Consider the following 20,362-nt stretch of genomic DNA (forward strand, 5'->3'; position numbering starts at 1 on the left):
AAGACCTGAATATTAACAGGGATTATTTTTCGTACATTAACCTCGAGTTTTAGAACTGGGACCATGTTTAACACAGATATCCAACATCATAACAGTATGAAAATAACAGAAAATCACAAAAAACATAATATGTACCCTTTAATGTTTCTGTTTTAAAACATGAATATTTGCACTGGCATAGTACATTGTCCAAGTCATTAATTTAGTAGAAATGGAATGACCACATTGTGATAATAACTTTAAAATTTTTTTTTCTATTTTTCCAGGTGTTGAAACCCACTGTGATGGCAGACAGGATGGAGCTCAGTGTTATGGAGCTCTGGGAGGAACTGTGGTGCTCCAGCTGATGGACAGCACCTCAGAAATATTTAAATACCAATGGAACAAAGACAAAACCACAATAATACTTAATGGGAGAAAGGATAAGATTGTGTCTAATGAGATGAAGGACAGATCCATCTTTTCTCCCAGTAATGCAACATTTAGGATAAATAACCTGAGCAGGACTGATGGTGCTGAATATACCCTTAAAACCTTTGATTCAAATGGACGGGAATTAGAACAGCTGACTCTTCAGTTGTCTATTCAAGGTAAATAACTACTTTTGCTATCAATCATCTTATCATTTAATTTGTATTATTCACAATAAACCAACAAATGATTTTGGAAAATTAAACTAGGTAAATACACTTACATAAATACACATACTACTGTACAAATACTATTTCTATATTTTACCTTCCAAACAATCATTTCACATGAAACACTCAAAGTCCGCCACACAACTACAGTATAGGGTTGCATTTCCTGAAACATTTTAGTCTGTACTTCTGTATATGAATTCACATTGTAAACACTGAATATGTTTAAAGCCACATTAAAAAGTCATGTGAGTGTGTTTCTCTCAGCTCCTGTGTCCTCTCTCCTGCTCTCTAGAAGACCAAAGATAAGTTTGCATGTAATGACTGGTCTCTGAATTTGTTTCCATTACATGAACACTTCTGCTTTTTCTTAGGCATGACATTTCATTCTTGCAAAATTGTTTTATCATTTGCAATAGATTTTTTAAGACTACTTTATTAGCTTTATTTATTACAGGGTGTTGAAACCATTTGTGTCAGTTAAAGGATGCAACAAGACATATGAACGAGTTGTGTTGTCCTGCTTACTCTTAAATTAAAGTTACTTCATGGGGTGAATTTGTAGATGGAGTTAACATGTAGTCTTTTCATTACTAATTACATTATTATATCATTTTTGTTATCCATTATTTTAGGATGAACGCCTTATTATACATTATTATATATAGTTTTTCTGTTTCTTTTTCTGAAGGGATAGTTTAAAACTAAATGTGATGCAACAACTTGTCAGTTTCTTAACACAAGATGTGTTTATCAGTTAAAACCATCAAGTTATATTTCCTATATTTTGCTTGATGCACTTCCTATGTGTGTGTTTGTGGATTCCAGTTAACAAAGTATCTTACAAAACTAAAAGATAGATATCCATATTACTCAACCATAGTAACACTGAACAACTTTTAACTATTTCATTATTTGAATAATTCAGAGTTTGAGTTATTTAAGCTCCAACTTTCAAATCTGGAGGAGAAACAAATCCACATTCTGAATATTTATATGAATTAGGTTGCTGACTTAAATTGCTTGTTGTCCTGTATTAACCAGAAGTTTGAATTAAATTGATGTTTTAGTTAATTACTATTGTGCAGGTGAATGTGGGATAAATGTTAGAACACAGAACACATTCATAGCAGCGATTACATACTGTAAGCTGTAATTGCAAATCTGTGGAAACTGATCACTGCTCTTCAGAACTTGAAAGAATGCTTTCATCACTTAAACAACTCAATATCAATTTTTAAGGGATTGGAGCTCTCAGCTCCAACCCAGCTCTCCTTTGGAAATGTTCACTGCACTTTAAACTTATATTCCCAACAAGAACTAATAGAAATGCAGTAGATATATATCTACTAGGGATGTGCAGAAAGCCCAGTATTTGTATTTGTATCTATATTTTTTTGAGGCAGCAAAATTATTTGTATTTGTATTTGAATAAAAGTGGAAAGAGCCTTAAAAATCATGTTTTTGTTTTTTTATTATGCTTTTAATTTTAGAAAATGAAAGTGTTACAATAAGTGTTCATGAATAAACTACCTTCTGAAGGAAGTCCACAAACCGGGTCTCCAACTGGAGTCTCCTAGATCATAGATGACTGATGCAAACATGATGATCCAGAGACATAGTTGTGCTAAACTGGCCTTTAATCTTTTCCCCATGAGCACAAATAGACAGTTTACATGTTGAACTACCAGCTGTCATTCTAAAATCCCAGTTTGATGGTGGAATACGGCCTAATTTATTGAATCAGTAAATGTTTTTCTGTGTATCAAAAGACTGATCAATCACTTGTTTTGCAGTTTATCTTATGTTTTCAGTTGTCCTGATGTCTTTTGAGCATCATGGAAGGGAACTGAAATACAGCAGACAACAGCTGCTAGGTTGGTACTGCATGACAATATGACATGTCACCTGTGGCTTGGATTGTACTTCATCGTCTGCCAAATGAAATGTAATGTTAGTGTAAAGTATAGTATCAGAGTTTTGTTTGTCATAGGCTTCATTATATGTCTGTGACTGTTGAGTAGTACAAGAAAGAAGGAGATGAGGAAGTCATGACAACATAAATTTCTTGAGAAGATGATGGTGTCTTGTTTTCTTTCCTGTAAGTAGTGACCATATTAAATTCACTTCCTTTCCCCCTCTCCACCTATAAAACCTGTAGCTGAATTCAATACAGTTTTTATACCTTCTAATCTGAGGTTGATCTCTAACAGAAGACATTTCAGCCTGTTCAGTGTAGGATGTTCATGTTTTCTATTGAATAAAGTACAGAAGTTTGTCTGAAAGCTGCTGACTGGGTCAACAGAGGCTGAACAGTGAGGAGACATGGAAGCTGTGGTTGGACTGTTGCTGATACTATTCGGAGTCTCTCATGGTGAGCTGTTTCACTATCTGACATGTTAGTATTGGATTTGATGTTGTGCAAATAAGATGTTTTGTGTTCAATTAGAAATCATTATTGATGATTTTATGCAGCCACAAGATCACTTTTAGTCAATAAGTACAGTTTGACATCATCCTAACTGATGCAGCTTAAATACTGTTCCAGGCTAGAAAACAGCTTTGACCAAATAAATACTTTTAACAAAGAAGAATCAACTGACAACTAGGATTTCAGGGATTAGTTTCACGTGCATACCCTGTTCATTAGTGAGTATGACGCACAACACATAGTTTAGTGATAGTTTAGAGCTGCGGTTGACTGCCAGTAAATGGTTTTGATGTTGTTACAACCTGAAAGCCTTCTAGGGTCGCCATCTTGACACGACCAGAAAAAAACGCAACAAATGAAGCGTTCAGAGCAGGCTGAGGACCTGAATATTAACAGGGATTATTTTTCGTACATTAACCTCAAGTTTTAGAACTGGGACCATGTTTAACACAGATATCCAACATCATAACAGCATGAAAATAACAGAAAATCACAAAAAACACAATATGTACCCTTTAATGTTTCTGTTTTAAAACATGGATATTTGGACCGGCATAGTACATTGTCCTAGTCATTAATTTAGTAGAAATGGAATGACCACATTGTGATAATAACTTTTTTAAAATGTATTTTTCTATTTTTCCAGGTGTTGAAACCCACTGTGATGGCAGACAGGATGAAGCTCAGTGTTATGGAGCTCTGGGAGGAACTGTGGTGCTCCAGCTGATGGACAGCACCTCAGAAATATTTAAATACCAATGGAACAAAGACAAAACCACAATAATACTTAATGGGAGAAAGGATAAGATTGTGTCTAATGAGATGAAGGACAGATCCATCTTTTCTCCCAGTAATGCAACATTTAGGATAAATAACCTGAGCAGGACTGATGGTGCTGAATATACCCTTAAAACCTTTGATTCAAATGGACGGGAATTAGAACAGCTGACTCTTCAGTTGTCTATTCAAGGTAAATAACTACTTTTGCTATCATTAATCTTATCATTTAATTTGTATTATTCACAATAAACCAACAAATGATTTTGGAAAATTAAACTAGGTAAATACACTTACATAAATACACATACTACTGTACAAATACTATTTCTATATTTTACCTTCCAAACAATCATTTCACATGAAACACTCAAAGTCTGCCACACAACTACAGTATAGGGTTGCATTTCCTGAAACATTTTAGTCTGTACTTCTGTATATGAATTCACATTGTAAACACTGAATATGTTTAAAGCCACATTAAAAAGTCATGTGAGTGTGTTTCTCTCAGCTCCTGTGTCCTCTCTCCTGCTGGACTCTGAGTGTTTGTCCCAGAGAGAGATGAGGGTGTCCTGCTCCTCTGAGGGAGGGGACAGTCCTCAGTACAGCTGGACTCTGGATGGACACACACTGACAGATGATCAGCTCCTCTCTGGAAATAAAGAGACCAACAACATCACTCTGAAACAAGACGTATCAGGACTACTGGTCTGCTCGGTCAGGAATCACGTCAGTAATGTCTCGAAAGAAATGAAGATATCTACGTGTGGTGAGACAGAACATAACTAGAAATCAACTTGATAATTAATTATTACACTGTACATTATTCACAGCTGATCTGTTTGTTTGTCCGTAGGCTTCATATTCATCAACTGCACCTTACCCGACGGGACAAACATATCACAGTGGGTGTTTTCAGCCAATAACACCCTGTGTATTGATCCAACAACAACCCCTCCCATGATCACAAACATTACAGGTAAGAAAACTGGCATCACAGTGTCAATTAAACCCTCAAATCAAACTGTGACCAACTCCAGCAGTGATGACCCATGGCACAGTCACATTAGTAAGTGAAAACTAACTCTGCTGCCGTGGATTCATTCATGTCATTTTCTCCTTTTGTCTCATGTATATGTGCATAATAACACCTTTCATTAAGAACATGGTTACTGAAAGATCTGTGTTTCTCTTGTGTCTTTTATTACTACAACATGTCATTTTCCAGTAATGGCTGGTGTTCTTTCAGCGCTGGTAATTCTGTCAGTAGTCGCAGTGGCAGTCGTCTGTAGTCACAGGAAAAAGCAAAACAACAAACCTAAAGGTACAAAGTTTCTTTTTTCATCACTGCACTCAAAGATGATTGTTTCTTGTCTACTTATAGATTAAAGGAATAGTTTGACATTTTGGGACACTGATTTGCTTTCTTTCTCAGAGTTAGAGGAGAAGATCGATATCACTCTTATATGTTTTTTAAATGTAAAGCTAACAGGCAGTTAGCCTACCTTAGCACAAAGACTAGAAACAGGGGGAAACAGCTAGCCTGGCTCCATACGAAGGTATAAAAATCCACCTACCAGCACCTCTAAAGTTCAGTTATTCATGTTATATCTTGTTAATTAGTGAACTTTAGAGGTGGGAGGATTTTTAACCTTTTTGACAGAGTCTGACTAGCTGTTTCCAGTCTTTGTGCTAAGCTGAACTACTGTCTCCTGGCTATTGCTTCATATTTAATGTACAAACAGGAGAGTGCTATTAGTCTTTTCAAGTCTACTGCCCAAAATGTCAAAGAATTTCCTTAACAATACACTGTTATCACTGAGTATGTGTAATTATGCAGCGTTTTATGTGTTCCTGCTTCCACTCTACAGAAGAGGAAGATGAGCAAGAACCGACCTATGCTAATGTGAAGATCATGCAGCAGCAACGGAGGCAGATGCATCAGACGGCAGAGATGGAGGCGGAGTACGGCCAAGTCAAGTTTTCAGGGTGACCTCGGAAAACTGTTAAACCAACAGAAGATGAATGTGTGTACGCTAAGGTCCATAAAAGCAGGTGATATACAGTGTTCAGCGGTTTTACAAAGACATATATTATCATTCATCACTTGTAATGTACTCCTGGGTTATGACTGGCATCAGTATGAAAACCTGCCGAAGGAGCTCAAACATTCAGGTGCATCATTTGAATCACACTGTGGCTAATCTTTTGTATAATATTTAATATTTTCTTTAAAAACATACATAATTTCAAGTATTCCTTGATTTGTATCCTCTTTTTTATCTTTACATGATGTAATACATCCTTGTTTTAACTCTTTTTTCATTTATAAGCATATTTACATTTAATTGATTGTTAAAACACAGAAAACTCGCAGTGCACAGTGTGCTCTTACATTGGTTTATCAAAGGTTTTGTGCTGTGTGGTGTGTGTTGGGACTTAATCTCATATTTGGCCACACCTCTTCCCTCAGCTCTCTAGAAGACCAAAGATAAGTTTGCATGTAATGACTGGTCTCTGAATTTGTTTCCATTACATGAACACTTCTGCTTTTTCTTAGGCTTGACATTTCATTCTTGCAAAATTGTTTTATCATTTGCAATAGATTTTTTAAGACTACTTTATTAGCTTTATTTATTACAGGGTGTTGAAACCATTTGTGTCAGTTAAAGGATGCAACAAGACATATGAACGAGTTGTGTTGTCCTGCTTACTCTTAAATTAAAGTTACTTCATGGGGTGAATTTGTAGATGGAGTTAACATGTAGTCTTTTCATTACTAATTACATTATTATATCATTTTTGTTATACATTATTTTAGGATGAACGCCTTATTATACATTATTATATATAGTTTTTCTGTTTCTGTTTCTGTCTGGAGAAATGAGAGAGTCAAATGAAGGGATAGTTTAAAACTAAATGTGATGCAACAACTTGTCAGTTTCTTAACACAAGATGTGTTTATCAGTTAAAACCATCAAGTTATATTTCCTATATTTTGCTTGATGCACTTCCTATGTGTGTGTTTGTGGATTCCAGTTAACAAAGTATCTTACAAAACTAAAAGATAGATATCCATATTACTCAACCATAGTAACACTGAACAACTTTTAACTATTTCATTATTTGAATAATTCAGAGTTTGAGTTATTCAAGCTCCAACTTTCAAATCTGGAGGAGAAACAAATCCACATTCTGAATATTTATATGAATTAGGTTGCTGACTTAAATTGCTTGTTGTCCTGTATTAACCAGAAGTTTGAATTAAATTGATGTTTTAGTTAATTACTATCGTGCAGGTGAATGTGGGATAAATGTTAGAACACAGAACACATTCATAGCAGCGATTACATAGTGTAAGCTGTAATTGCAAATCTGTGGAAACTGATCACTGCTCTTCAGAACTTGAAAGAGTGCTTTCATCACTTAAACAACTCAATATCAATTTTTAAGGGATTGGAGCTCTCAGCTCCAACCCAGCTCTCCTTTGGAAATGTTCACTGCACTTTAAACTTATATTCCCAACAAGAACTAATAGAAATGCAGTAGATATATATCTACCAGGGATGTGCAGAAAGCCCAGTATTTGTATTTGTATCTATATTTTTTTGAGGCAGCAAAATTATTTGTATTTGTATTTGAATAAAAGTGGAAAGAGCCTTAAAAATCATGTTTTTGTTTTTTTATTATGCTTTTAATTTTAGAAAATGAAAGTGTTACAATAAGTGTTCATGAATAAACTACCTTCCGAAGGAAGTCCACAAACCGGGTCTCCAACTGGAGTCTCCTAGATCATAGATGACTGATGCAAACATGATGATCCAGAGACATAGTTGTGCTAAACTGGCCTTTAATCTTTTCCCCATGAGCACAAATAGACAGTTTACATGTTGAACTACCAGCTGTCATTCTAAAATCCCAGTTTGATGGTAGAATATGGCCTCATTTATTGAATCAGTAAATGTTTTTCTGTGTATCAAAAGACTGATCAATCACTTGTTTTACAGTTTATCTTATGTTTTCAGTTGTCCTGATGTCTTTTGAGCATCATGGAAGGGAACTGAAATACAGCAGACAACAGCTGCTAGGTTGGTACTGCATGACATCATGACATGTCACCTGTGGCTTGGATTGTACTTCATCGTCTGCCAAATGACATGTAATGTTAGTGTAAAGTATAGTATCAGAGTTTTGTTTGTCATAGGCTTCATTATATGTCTGTGACTGTTGAGTAGTACAAGAAAGAAGGAGATGAGGAAGTCATGACAACATAAAGATCACGGGAAGAAGGTGGTGTCTTGTTTTCTTTCCTGTAAGTAGTGACCATGTTAAATTCACTCTCTTTCCCCCTCTCCACCTATAAAACCTGTAACTGAATTCAATACAGTTTTTATACCTTCTAATCTGAGGTTGATCTCTAACAGAAGACATTTCAGGCTGTTCAGTGCAGGATGTTCATGTTTTCTATTGAATAAAGTAAAGAAGTTTGTCTGAAAGCTGCTGACTGGGTCAACAGAGGCTGAACAGTGAGGAGACATGGAAGCTGTGGTTGGACTGTTGCTGATACTATTCGGAGTCTCTCATGGTGAGCTGTTTCACTATCTGACATGTTAGTATTGGATTTGATGTTGTGCAAATAAGATGTTTTGTGTTCAATTAGAAATCATTATTGATGATTTTATGCAGCCACAAGATCACTTTTAGTCAATAAGTACAGTTTGACATCATCCTAACTGATGCAGCTTAAATACTGTTCCAGGCTAGAAAACAGCTTTGACCAAATAAATACTTTTAACAAAGAAGAATCAACTGACAACTAGGATTTCAGGGATTAGATTCACATGCATACCCTGTTCATTAGTGAGTATGACGCACAACACATAGTTTAGTGATAGTTTAGAGCTGTGGTTGACTGCCAGTAAATGGTTTGATGTTGTTACAACCTGAAAGCTTTCTGTAGGTTAACTTTGAAATCACAGGTTGTGGAGCAAAGAAATGCTAATGAAATTTTTGAAAGTGAGATCCAAATCTCAGGACTTTGCAAATACAGTTGATAGCACAAAATGAATGAAATTTAATTTGAACAATGGAAACCCTCTCACTTACCAAAAATCAGAAATGACAGAATGATCATAATGAAATCTTAAGGAACCTGGAGATATACAATATCTTTTGTATTCTGACTGAATCTGTGAGGAAGAATGAAAACATCTCACAGTGCTGCTGAGTAATAATTATCACAATCACTCCAGAAATACAGTTTTACTGTATTTGCTTGGCAATGAACAATAGTTCATATCCAACATATGCCTGCCCTGATCTTTATTAGAAACTGTATAAAACAACAAGAACGTGTTATTATCAATGTTTTATGATGTGACACCGCTAAGGTTAAGGTCTGGTCAGGTTGAGGCACAAAAACCACTTGGGTTAGGGCAGTCCTTCTCAAATACTGGGGTGGTGCGATGCCGGACCGGTGTGTTTACTGTGTGTTACTGTGTGTTCACATCACAGACACTGAGTGAATTCTGGCTGAGTGTAGAGAGGCAGTATCCACTCTAAGGGCAGAAGGCTATGGGCATTCTTATTCCCTTTGCAACATCATATCTTTGTGAGACTGGCTTCTCTGCTGTTGCTGCACTGAAGACCAAGTACAGGTCCCAGCTAAATATTAAACAGGAGCTGAGAGTTGCAGTATCATGCTTCAAACCCCGCTTTGAAAAGCTGAGCACTGCAAAACGTGCTCATTGTAGCCATTAATCCTGACTTCCTCATTTTGATAAAAAAATCAGCACAAATTGTTTTATTCATTTTTGTTTTGTAGGTTAAAGTGTTTTATATATTGTGCTCCTTAATGTTAATGTTGCTGATCAATTTGAATTTGTTATTATTTATTGATTTTATTGAATTTTATTTTTCAGTATCAAATGGCAGTCGGTCAAAAAATGTTTATAGTTTAAATAAGGATTTAATTTTTTTTTAATTTCAGGCAAATTGATGCACTTTAAATCTTTTCTGTTACAAACTAAAAAACAATGTTAATAAAATTATTCTTTGTTGTAAGTTGATCTATACTTCTTTCTTTTTTCTTTTTTTGTTTTCTTTAATGTTAATAAGGATACAATGTTATGCAGAGGTGTACTTATAACAATTTTATAGACAAATGATACTATTTATAGTTGCAGTGGAGAGTGGGGGGGCGCAAAATGTTTTCTTCTTCTTAGGGGGGGCGTAACAGAAAATAATTGAGAAGCACTGGGTCAGGGAAAGGTCATGGTTTGGGTTAAAATTATCACTTGAAATGTGGCGTGGGATAAAGTTACTACTTCCTAACAATTCTGGCGAGGGTTTCGCAAATATAGGGTCGCCATCTTGACACGACCAGAAAAAAACACAACAAATGAAGCGTTCAGAGCAGGCTGAGGACCTGAATATTAACAGGGATTATTTTTCGTACATTAACCTCAAGTTTTAGAACTGGGACCATGTTTAACACAGATATCCAACATCATAACAGTATGAAAATAACAGAAAATCACAAAAAACATGATATGTACCCTTTAATGTTTCTGTTTTAAAACAGTATATTAGCACTGGCATAAAACATTGTCCTAGTCATTAATTTAGTAGAAATGGAATGACCACAATTGTGATAATAACTTTTTAAAATGTATTTTTCTATTTTCCAGGTGTTGAAACCCACTGTGATGGCAGACAGGATGGAGCTCAGTGTTATGGAGCTCTGGGAGGAACTGTGGTGCTCCAGCTGATGAACAGCACCTCAGAAATATTTAGATACGAATGGAAAAAAAAACAAAACACAATGATACTTAATGTGTCTAATGAGATAGAGGACAGATCCATCTTTACTCCCAGTAATGGAACATTTAGGATAAATAACCTGAGCAGGACTGATGGTGCTGAATATACCCTTACAACCTTTGATTCAAATGGAACTGCATTAGAACAGCGGACTCTTCAGTTGTCTATTCAAGGTAAATAACTACTTTTGCTATCATTAATCTTATAATTTAATTTGTATTATTCACAATAAACCAACAAATGATTTTAGAAAATTAAACTAGGTAAATACACTTACATAAATACACATACTACTGCACAAATACTATTTCTATATTTTACCTTTGCAAACAATCATTTCACATGAAACACTCAAAGTCTGCCACACAACTACAGTATAGGGTTGCATTTCCTGAAACATTTTAGTCTGTACTTCTGTATATGAATTTACATTGTAAACACTGAATATGTTTAAAGCCACATTAAAAAGTCACGTGAGTGTGTTTCTCTCAGCTCCTGTGTCCTCTGTCCTGCTGGACTCTGAGTGTTTGTCTCAGGGAGAGATGAGGGTGTCCTGCTCCTCTGAGGGAGGGGACAGTCCTCAGTACAGCTGGACTCTGGATGGACACACACTGACAGACGCTCAGCTCCTCTCTGGAAATAAAGAGACCAACAACATCACTCTGAAACAAGACGTATCAGGACTACTGGTCTGCTCGGTCAGGAATCACGTCAGTAATGTCTCGAAAGAAGAGAAGATATCTACGTGTGGTGAGACAGAACATAACTAGAAATCAACTTGATAATTAATTATTACACTGTACATTAGTCACAGTTGATCTGTTTGTTTGTCTGTAGGCTTCATATTCATCAACTGCACCTTACCCGACGGGACAAACATATCACAGTGGGTGTTTTCAGCCAATAACACCCTGTGTATTGATCCAACAACAACCCCTCCCATGATCACAAACATTACAGATAAGAAGACTGGCATCACAGTGTCAATTAAACCCTCAAATCAAACTGTGACCAACTCCAGCAGTGATGATCCATGGTACAGTCACATTAGTAAGTGAAAACTAACTCTGCTGCAGTGGATTCATTCATGTCATTTTCTCTTTTTGTCTCATGTATATGTGCATAATAACAAACTGTGACCAACTCCAGCAGTGATGACCCATGGTACATTAATAAGTGAAAACTTTCTCACCACACACGCCAGTACAGTCTGTAGTACTTTCATAACTTTGCTGTCACAGTGGAAACTTGACATGTGATTTTTGTGTCTCTGTATTTGAACAGATAACTCGCTGCTTGTGTTTGTTTTGCGAGCAGCTGTGGTACTTTCTCTGTTGGGTGGGATTGCCATCTATTTTGCTTGGAAGAAGAAGAAATACAACAAAGTTGAAACCTCCACCAGACCACGAATAAAGGACCATCCAGAGAACTCCTTCGCAATGGTTGAATTGTGAAGTTCTGCATCTGAACGTTAACTTTGTGAAAGCATCAGGATGCTTTTCACCTTCTGCAGTGATTGGTCACGTGTCTTTATAGTTTTAAAAAAATGACAGGATTTACTGTGAAATCTCTCTCCTGTTTTTATTCTTTACAAAACTTCTTCTGCCACTGTGTTCACAGCCCAGCAGCTCACTGTGAGTACCTTTATAAAAAAGTCTTAGTTAGTGTTTTCTGCGGCTCAGTGCATCCTTTATAAAGATTTCAAAAGTAAACAGACTTGTTGTGAAATCATCAGTGTACTGCTGCCTTTAGAGAGTGGTAAAGCCTACAGATCCCCACAGCTCTGCCTGTGATCATAGAACAGAGGAAACATTACAGCTGATACTGTCTGTTGATGATGTACAAAACTTTTTTCTTTCATTACTGCTGAAGTGAATTACAGTCACAATCAAAGACACATTAATGTCTAAATGTGCTGAAAGTGTCCATTTATGTTAAAGGAAAATGTCACATTGTGAATAGAGCTTATATTGTTATTTTATTACTGAAACTCATTTTGATGATATTTGGAAATTATTGTACTGTAGATTTCCATATCCTGACTGTCTGACTAAAACCTTGTATCTCCAAATTTGGTGATTTTCTTACTTCTTAAATTCAACCAATTTAAACACATTGGATTATTGAAATATGTACTGTCAGAGGTTGATGTTTTGGAGATACATGGCTTTCACTTTTGTACAGGAATGTTGAATTTAGTAGCTACATATATTGTGAAAATCACAGTTTTGTATTCAAAAGTTTTTATTGACACATTTGTTTGTACTAAAGCCCAAAATGTGATTTTACAACATATAAAATGCTGGCATTGTTTCTATCCAATCAGAATTTAAAATAACAATCAATCAGTTTAATCAGTTTTGTATTTTGAATGTAATTGAGCTGCCTTTTTGTTGACATTTTTATCACGGATTGTACCTTTAATGCCTGCTGAGAACTGAATAAACCCTCCAGTCTCATCACTAGTATAAGTAGATGTGAGGTTTCCCTCTGCTGGTTCACAGAGGCGTCACCATTATTTATGGATAGTTCTGTATTCATAAAACTCTGCTAAGATCAGTAAAAATAGATCAAATATTTACATGCTTCAGTTTAAGGTAAAATAATGATCAATAGAGCATACTGAGCAATACATTACTCTCCATCATAGAGTTATTATACTTCACGTATACGTGTGGCACAGCAGCATCAGCTGTACGGTGTTATGTTACACTCTGTGTACACTGTATTTATGATCTCTGTCGGATAAACATACGTGTGTTCATGAAAACGTATATATTAACTTTTAATTCACTTCACAACGTGGCATTATGTGACAGAAATATGCACATACATTATTATCTGCCAGACTTATAAAGACGCAGATACACCTGGTTCTGCTTTTTTAAATGTCACACACTGTGGAATCACATGCACGAGCCTCATTTGCTGTCACAGTGAGCCAAAAATGGATGTAAAGGTCTTTAAACCTCCGTTTGCACGTCAACAGTTGTGTCCGTTCTGCTCATCAGACCTCAGTGAGAATTACGCACAGGCTCTCCAACAGCTGATCATTACGCACGGCTACTGTGGATGTTTGAAACGACTTTACCCCTAATCCATCACATTTGTCTGCAAACCGTCACCACTGTAAAGTGTCAGTCATCATTATTAAACGTCAGAAGAATGATAAATGATTTATTGATGGAGCTCGTGTTGAAACTGACTTTACAAAGTGCTTCAAAACAAAATGAAGTGATCGTTAACAGAGAGATGATGCTGAAATAAACAGAATGATGCTTTAATAAGGTTTAATAATTCACCTTTGAATTTTACTGAAAGCTGTGTAGAAAAAATAACGACACAATCTAGACTGAAGTGCGCACATTCTCAGCGCACATTCTCCCTGTATAAATAGCATAGTTGTTGTGAAGCAGCCATATACCCCTGTGATTGGCAGGTTCGTTCTTATGCAATAAAGGGACCCTCCACACACAACACAGTAAAGTGCCATTCAAATAAAACTCGCGGGCCGCACTAATATTAAACTTTCATATCAAGGTGGGGGCCACAAAATATCGGCCTGCGGGCCAATTGATTGAGACCCATGATCTGACGGGTCTGAAGTGACATGTGTAGGTATGTTTACACGCTGTTTGATGTGCTGCAGCTGAGCAGCTAATTAGCATCTAGCTGCTAACTGACGTTAGCAGTGAATGTTTGTTTGGTGGCTCGTTCAACAAGCTGCAGGACAACACGTGTGTTCATGTTTCTAAGTTATCATCAATTTTTGATGATGTGGACAGAGGCTGTTTCATTCACTACCGTGTTCAAAAGAGGAAGGTATCATGCCTCATATTGCAATAATTGAGCATTGAATATTTTATATATTTTATTTTAGTTTATTTAAACATTGGACATCTTAAATGTTTTTTGTCTTGAATGTTTTCATTTAAGACCATGGGCAAAAGTTCATTGCTGTTTCGTGCTGTTAGTGTGTTACAAAATAAATAGAAAACAAAGTTTTATTTGTCTCCCCCCTTTTTTTGCTGATCCTAAAAATGATCCGATCAGTGACTCACATCCTATATATTTTGTATGTGGTGCACATAGATAAGAGTGTGTAAGTCATGTATTTGATACGTGCATTAATACTTTCTGATGTGAACCTACACTTTTAGATCTGTGAATGTTTTTAGTGTTCAGTCTTTCTAGTATTCAGCACTGATCTGTTCCTGTATCACATTATAAGCTTTGTGGTACTTTATATATTTCTGTATACTAACAAAAATACACAGGAAACACGTGTAAATCATGTGATATCTTGTCTGTTTTTGATGAGAACATAAATCTGTTGTCACAGTAGAACAATACTATACATTTGAATTTCACTTTGTTGGTAAAATCACTCATCTGAACCAGTCCATGGCTAAAATGAGCTCTTCTTTGTTTAGAAACAATGTGTATATGCTAAATGTCTTTAAAGAAGCAGCCTTTGCACTACTCAGGGGTTTTTGTTTTTAAAAGCAAATTGTTTTATTGGCATATAAAATTGCCCCCCACCCCTCTGATTTCATCAGGTGGGGGACAATGATATAGTTTGATGCGGTATGTTGGTTTTCCTCCTGTCCTCCCCAGCTTTTTGAGTCACCAGCCGCCACTGGTGTGGGGGTTGAATGCAGCTCATTTTTGTAGGATACAGCAGAAAGGCCTATATACATACAGTACATTATATACAAACTTTGTATGAAGTTTGGTGTTATTATCATTTATTTTATGATAATTACAGGTCTTATATTTATAATTCAGTAGTGGGGATGACCTATGAGGGGAAGGGTAAAAATGGAGTAAGGGTAACAGTTTAGTGATAAAGTGCTGTAGAAAAATACCATCAAAACTAAAATTTGTAGCTCTGTACTGCAGTTTTTCCTTTATTAGGGCACGAGCACCTAGCGGTTCACTCACACTCTCCTTTCAAATATATGAGTAATTTTCTGTGTCCAGCTGCAGATACTTATTGTCTTTACACACCTGACAGTACACATTTCAATCACACTTTGACCAGGCTATGTGGGTCAAAAGTCTTTACTTTTCTAAAAATAGACTTGATGAAAATTAGGAAATTAATTTGTTTTACACACAAACTACTTTCCATTTACTAATTGAAATTCCAGTGAATGGGCCCAAAATTTGCATGATTTTGATGACACGGGTGTGAGCAAGACAGACATGTCTCACTTTTTAGTGTCGCTATAACTTTACTGTAAATGCTCCAGTCTGCACCAAACTTCATCCCGGCCTGAACACGTCTACATGACAATATTCCATCAGTGATGCAAACTGGCTGAATAGCACTCCCTACGAAATTTCAGCAAAGCAGTCTCAGCAGCAGGCAAAATAATGGACAAAGGAAGTGATGTTTATCTCCTTCTTGCACTGTCTGAGAACAGCCCGGGTCTGAAGATATCTACATGCCCGTAACAGAAGCCATAGATATACATAGAACCAGACTGTTACATTTACAGTATATGTTAAGTTTTACATGCACTTTGTTTCATTTCCTTCACAGCTGAGTGAAATGAGTCTAAAACGAATGATGAGATGAATGAATTCTAAAATTCTAGTGTCCAGTGTCCTTTTAAGGCCACTGACTCCATTTTCTAGTTTCTTTTAAGTCCATAAACTGGAACAATAACATCCAGTCAAACTGTTTCCAACGTAAATGAGAAAAATGTAAAAGTCACAAATATGATACATTCATGAATTAAATCTCATTTTTTCAGATGCTTGATGATGTCAAAAGAAACCGAAAGCTTCAATTTTAGGTTGAATTATGGCTTGTAGAGTTAAATCAAACTTTTATACTGGAAATGAAACTGAGGTACAAATAACAGATACAAGAGTACATGAAACTGAAATTGTGAACACAATAAAAATGTATTTGAAAAGTGACAAAACTCTAGATAATGACTTACTCATGAATATATTTAATGATTGTGGCTGAATCTGTAGGAAATGTGAAGGAAAGCTAAAAGTTGCAAAATCAAATGTATTCTCACTCATTAAACAAAGATCACAAACTCAGGTATAAAACTAATGCTGAACCACAATAACAATTAGAATATGTTGTCCCAATTTGACTTTTTATACACTAACTAATGGTACTGCCACAAGGAGGGAGTTTAAGTTTGTCCACAAGTTGTTAAGTGAAACATTTTTCTGTCTCATATTTTTATATATTTTACAGTAATATTAACAGTCGCTGATCTGCAACTGTTTTCCAGTCACAGGCCTACAAGCTCAGCTGCTCAGCTTCAGGTTTATATGTCGACAAACATTTTTGATGAATGAACTGAATTTCCAGTGTAGAGGGTATGCCATTTCATTCTGGGCTTTTTGGAGTAGTCAGTGTTTCAAAATATGAATTTTTTAGATGCTTTTGGCTACATCTTGTTTCTTTCCTCAGCAGATGGAGTTTGCTCAGTTGTCATGGAGATGGTTCGGTTGTTATCAAGGGACCCAAGTATGGAGTATATATATCATATATCATATATAATATATCAGTCTGATATATTGACTGATATATTTATTGTTCAACAGTCTTGTAATAAACCTTGTAAAACATAACCTGTATGATAGTTAGTAGTTCATGGTGTTCCTGTATTAGATTGCATTATATTGCAAGATATTAAAAATATGTTTTCAATGTTAACCCAAAGGTCATCTGGGTGATTGAGGTCAGTGAGGTTTTCCTGCTCCTCTGAGGACGGGGACAGTCCTCCATACAGCTGGAGAGAGACAGAATCTACTGAGAAACACAAAGAGAGAGGGAGAGGATGACATGACAAAAGTTAACTGGTGACATTCAAACAAGCTTTCAACCACTGGACCAACAGGACGTGTCTGAGTGTCTCACAGGGACTTTTTGGGGCATAGTGTTTGCATATTTTTTTTTAGCATAAGTGTTTCTGTCATAAATGGGGAACTGGACCTGTAGAGTAGTACAAGAAATAAACAAAAACGGAGCAACAATAATCATAATGATGGAGAAGATGAGGAAGTCACAAGAACATAAAGATCACAGGAAGAAGGTGGTGTCTTGTTTTCTTTCTTGTAAGTAGTGACCATGTTAAATTCACTTCCTTTCCCCCTCTCCACCTATAAAACCTGTAGCTGAATTCAATATGGTTTTTATACCTTCTTATCTGAGGTTGATCTCTAACAGAAGACATTTCAGCCTGTTCAGTGTAGGATGTTCATGTTTTCTATTGAATAAAGTAAAGAAGTTTGTCTGAAAGCTGCTGACTGGGTCAACAGAGGCTGAACAGTGAGGAGACATGGAAGCTGTGGTTGGACTGTTGCTGATACTATTCGGAGTCTCTCATGGTGAGCTGTTTCACTATCTGACATATTAGTATTGGATTTGATGTTGTGCAAATAAGATGTTTTGTGTTCAATTAGAAATCATTATTGATGATTTTATGCAGCCACAAGATCACTTTTAGTCAATAAGTAGCAGCTTAAATACTGTTCCAGGCTAGAACAGAACAGCTTTGACCAAATAAATACTTTTAACAAAGAAGAATCAACTGACAACTAGGATTTCAGGGATTAGTTTCACATGCATACCCTGTTCATTAGTAAGTATGACACACAACACATAGTTTAGTGATTTAGAGCTGCGATTGACTGCCAGTAAATGGTTTGATGTTGTTACAACCTGAAAGCTTTCTGTAGGTTAACTTTGAAATCACAGGTTGTGGAGCAAATATACGCTAATGAAATTTTTGAAAGTGGTATCCAAATCTCAGGACTTTGCAAATACAGTTGATAGCACAAAATGAATGAAATTTAATTTGAACAATGGAAACCCTCTCACTTACCAAAAATCAGAAATGACAGAATGATCATAATGAAATCTTAAGGAACCTGGAGATATACAATATCTTTTGTATTCTGACTGAATCTGTGAGGAAGAATGAAAACATCTCACAGTGCTGCTGAGTAATAATTATCACAATCACTCCAGAAATATAGTTTTACTGTATTTGCTTGGCAATGAACAGTAGTTCATATCCAACATATGCCTGCCCTGCTCTTTATTAGAAACTGTATAAAACAACAAGAACGTGTTATTATCAATATTTTATGATGTGACACCGCTAAGGTTAAGGTCTGGTCAGGTTGAGGCACAAAAACCACTTGGGTTAGGGCAGTCCTTCTCAGACAGTGGGGCGGTGCGATGCTGGACCGGTGTGTTTACTGTGTGTTACTGTGTGTTCACATCACAGACACTGAGTGAATTCTGGCTGAGTGTAGAGAGGCAGTATCCACTCTAAGGGCAGAAGGCTATGGGCATTCTTATTCCCTTTGCAACATCATATCTTTGTGAGACTGGCTTCTCTGCTGTTGCTGCACTGAAGACCAAGTACAGGTCCCAGCTAAACATTGAACAGGAACTGAGAGTTGCAGTATCATGCTTCAAACCCCGCTTTGAAAAGCTGTGCACTGCAAAACTCAGTTGCTCATTGTAGCCATTAATCCTGACTTCCTCATTTTGATAAAAAAAAAAAAAATCAGCACAAATTGTTTTATTCATTTTTGTTTTGTAGGTTAAAGTGTTTTATATATTGTGCTCCTGAGTTAATGTTGCTGATCAATTTGAATTTATTATTATTTATTGATTTTATTTAATTTTATTTTTCAGTATCAAATGGCAGTCGGTCAAAAAATGTTTATAGTTTAAATAAGGATTTAATTTTTTTTTAATTTCAGGCAAATTGATGCACTTTAAATCTTTTCTGTTACAAACTAAAAAACAATGTTAATAAAATTATTCTTTGTTGTAAGTTGATCTATACTTCTTTCTTTTTTCTTTTTTTGTTGTCTTTAATGTTAATAAGGATACAATGTTATGCAGAGGTGTACTTATAACAATTTTATAGACAAATGATACTATTTATGTCGCAGTGGAGAGTGGGGGGGCGCAAAATGTTTTCTTCTTCCTAGGGGGGGCGTAACAGAAAATAATTGAGAAGCACTGGGTCAGGGAAAGGTCATGGTTTGGGTTAAAATTATCACTTGAAATGTGGCGTGGGATAAAGTTACTACTTCCTAACAATTCTGGCGAGGGTTTCGCAAATATAGACTCGCCATCTTGACACGACCAGAAAAAAACGCAACAAATGAAGCATTCAGAGCAGGCTGAAGACCTGAATATTAACAGGGATTATTTTTCGTACATTAACCTCAAGTTTTAGAACTGGGACCATGTTTAACACAGATATCCAACATCATAACAGTATGAAAATAACAGAAAATCACAAAAAACATAATATGTACCCTTTAATGTTTCTGTTTTAAAACATGAATATTTGCACCTGCATAGTACATTGTCCTAGTCATTAATTTAGTAGAAATGGAATGACCACAATTGTGATAATAACTTTTTTAAAATGTATTTTTCTATTTTTGCAGGTGTTGAAACTCACTGTGATGGCAGACAGGATGGAGCTCAGTGTTATGGAGCTCTGGGAGGAACTGTGGTGCTCCAGCTGATGGACAACACCTCAGAAATATTTAGATATGAATGGAAAAAAAAACAAAACACAATGATACTTAATGGGAGAAAGGATAAGATTGTGTATAATATGATGAAGGACAGATCCATCTTTACTCCCAGTAATGGAACATTTAGGATAAATAACCTGAG

At 36.0% G+C, this 20,362-nt stretch overlaps 1 protein-coding gene across 1 annotated transcript in view; it reads right to left on the reverse strand.

Moving 5' to 3' along the window:
• The window catches only part of LOC122995631 (tumor necrosis factor receptor superfamily member 14-like), a 214,228-nt gene that overhangs the window by 74,846 nt on the left and 119,020 nt on the right, over positions 1-20,362 (reverse strand). The gene's annotated exons all lie outside the window — the stretch shown is intronic.

Source organism: Thunnus albacares, chromosome 13 (genome assembly GCF_914725855.1).
Source record: "Thunnus albacares chromosome 13, fThuAlb1.1, whole genome shotgun sequence".
Lineage (NCBI taxonomy): Eukaryota > Metazoa > Chordata > Actinopteri > Scombriformes > Scombridae > Thunnus > Thunnus albacares.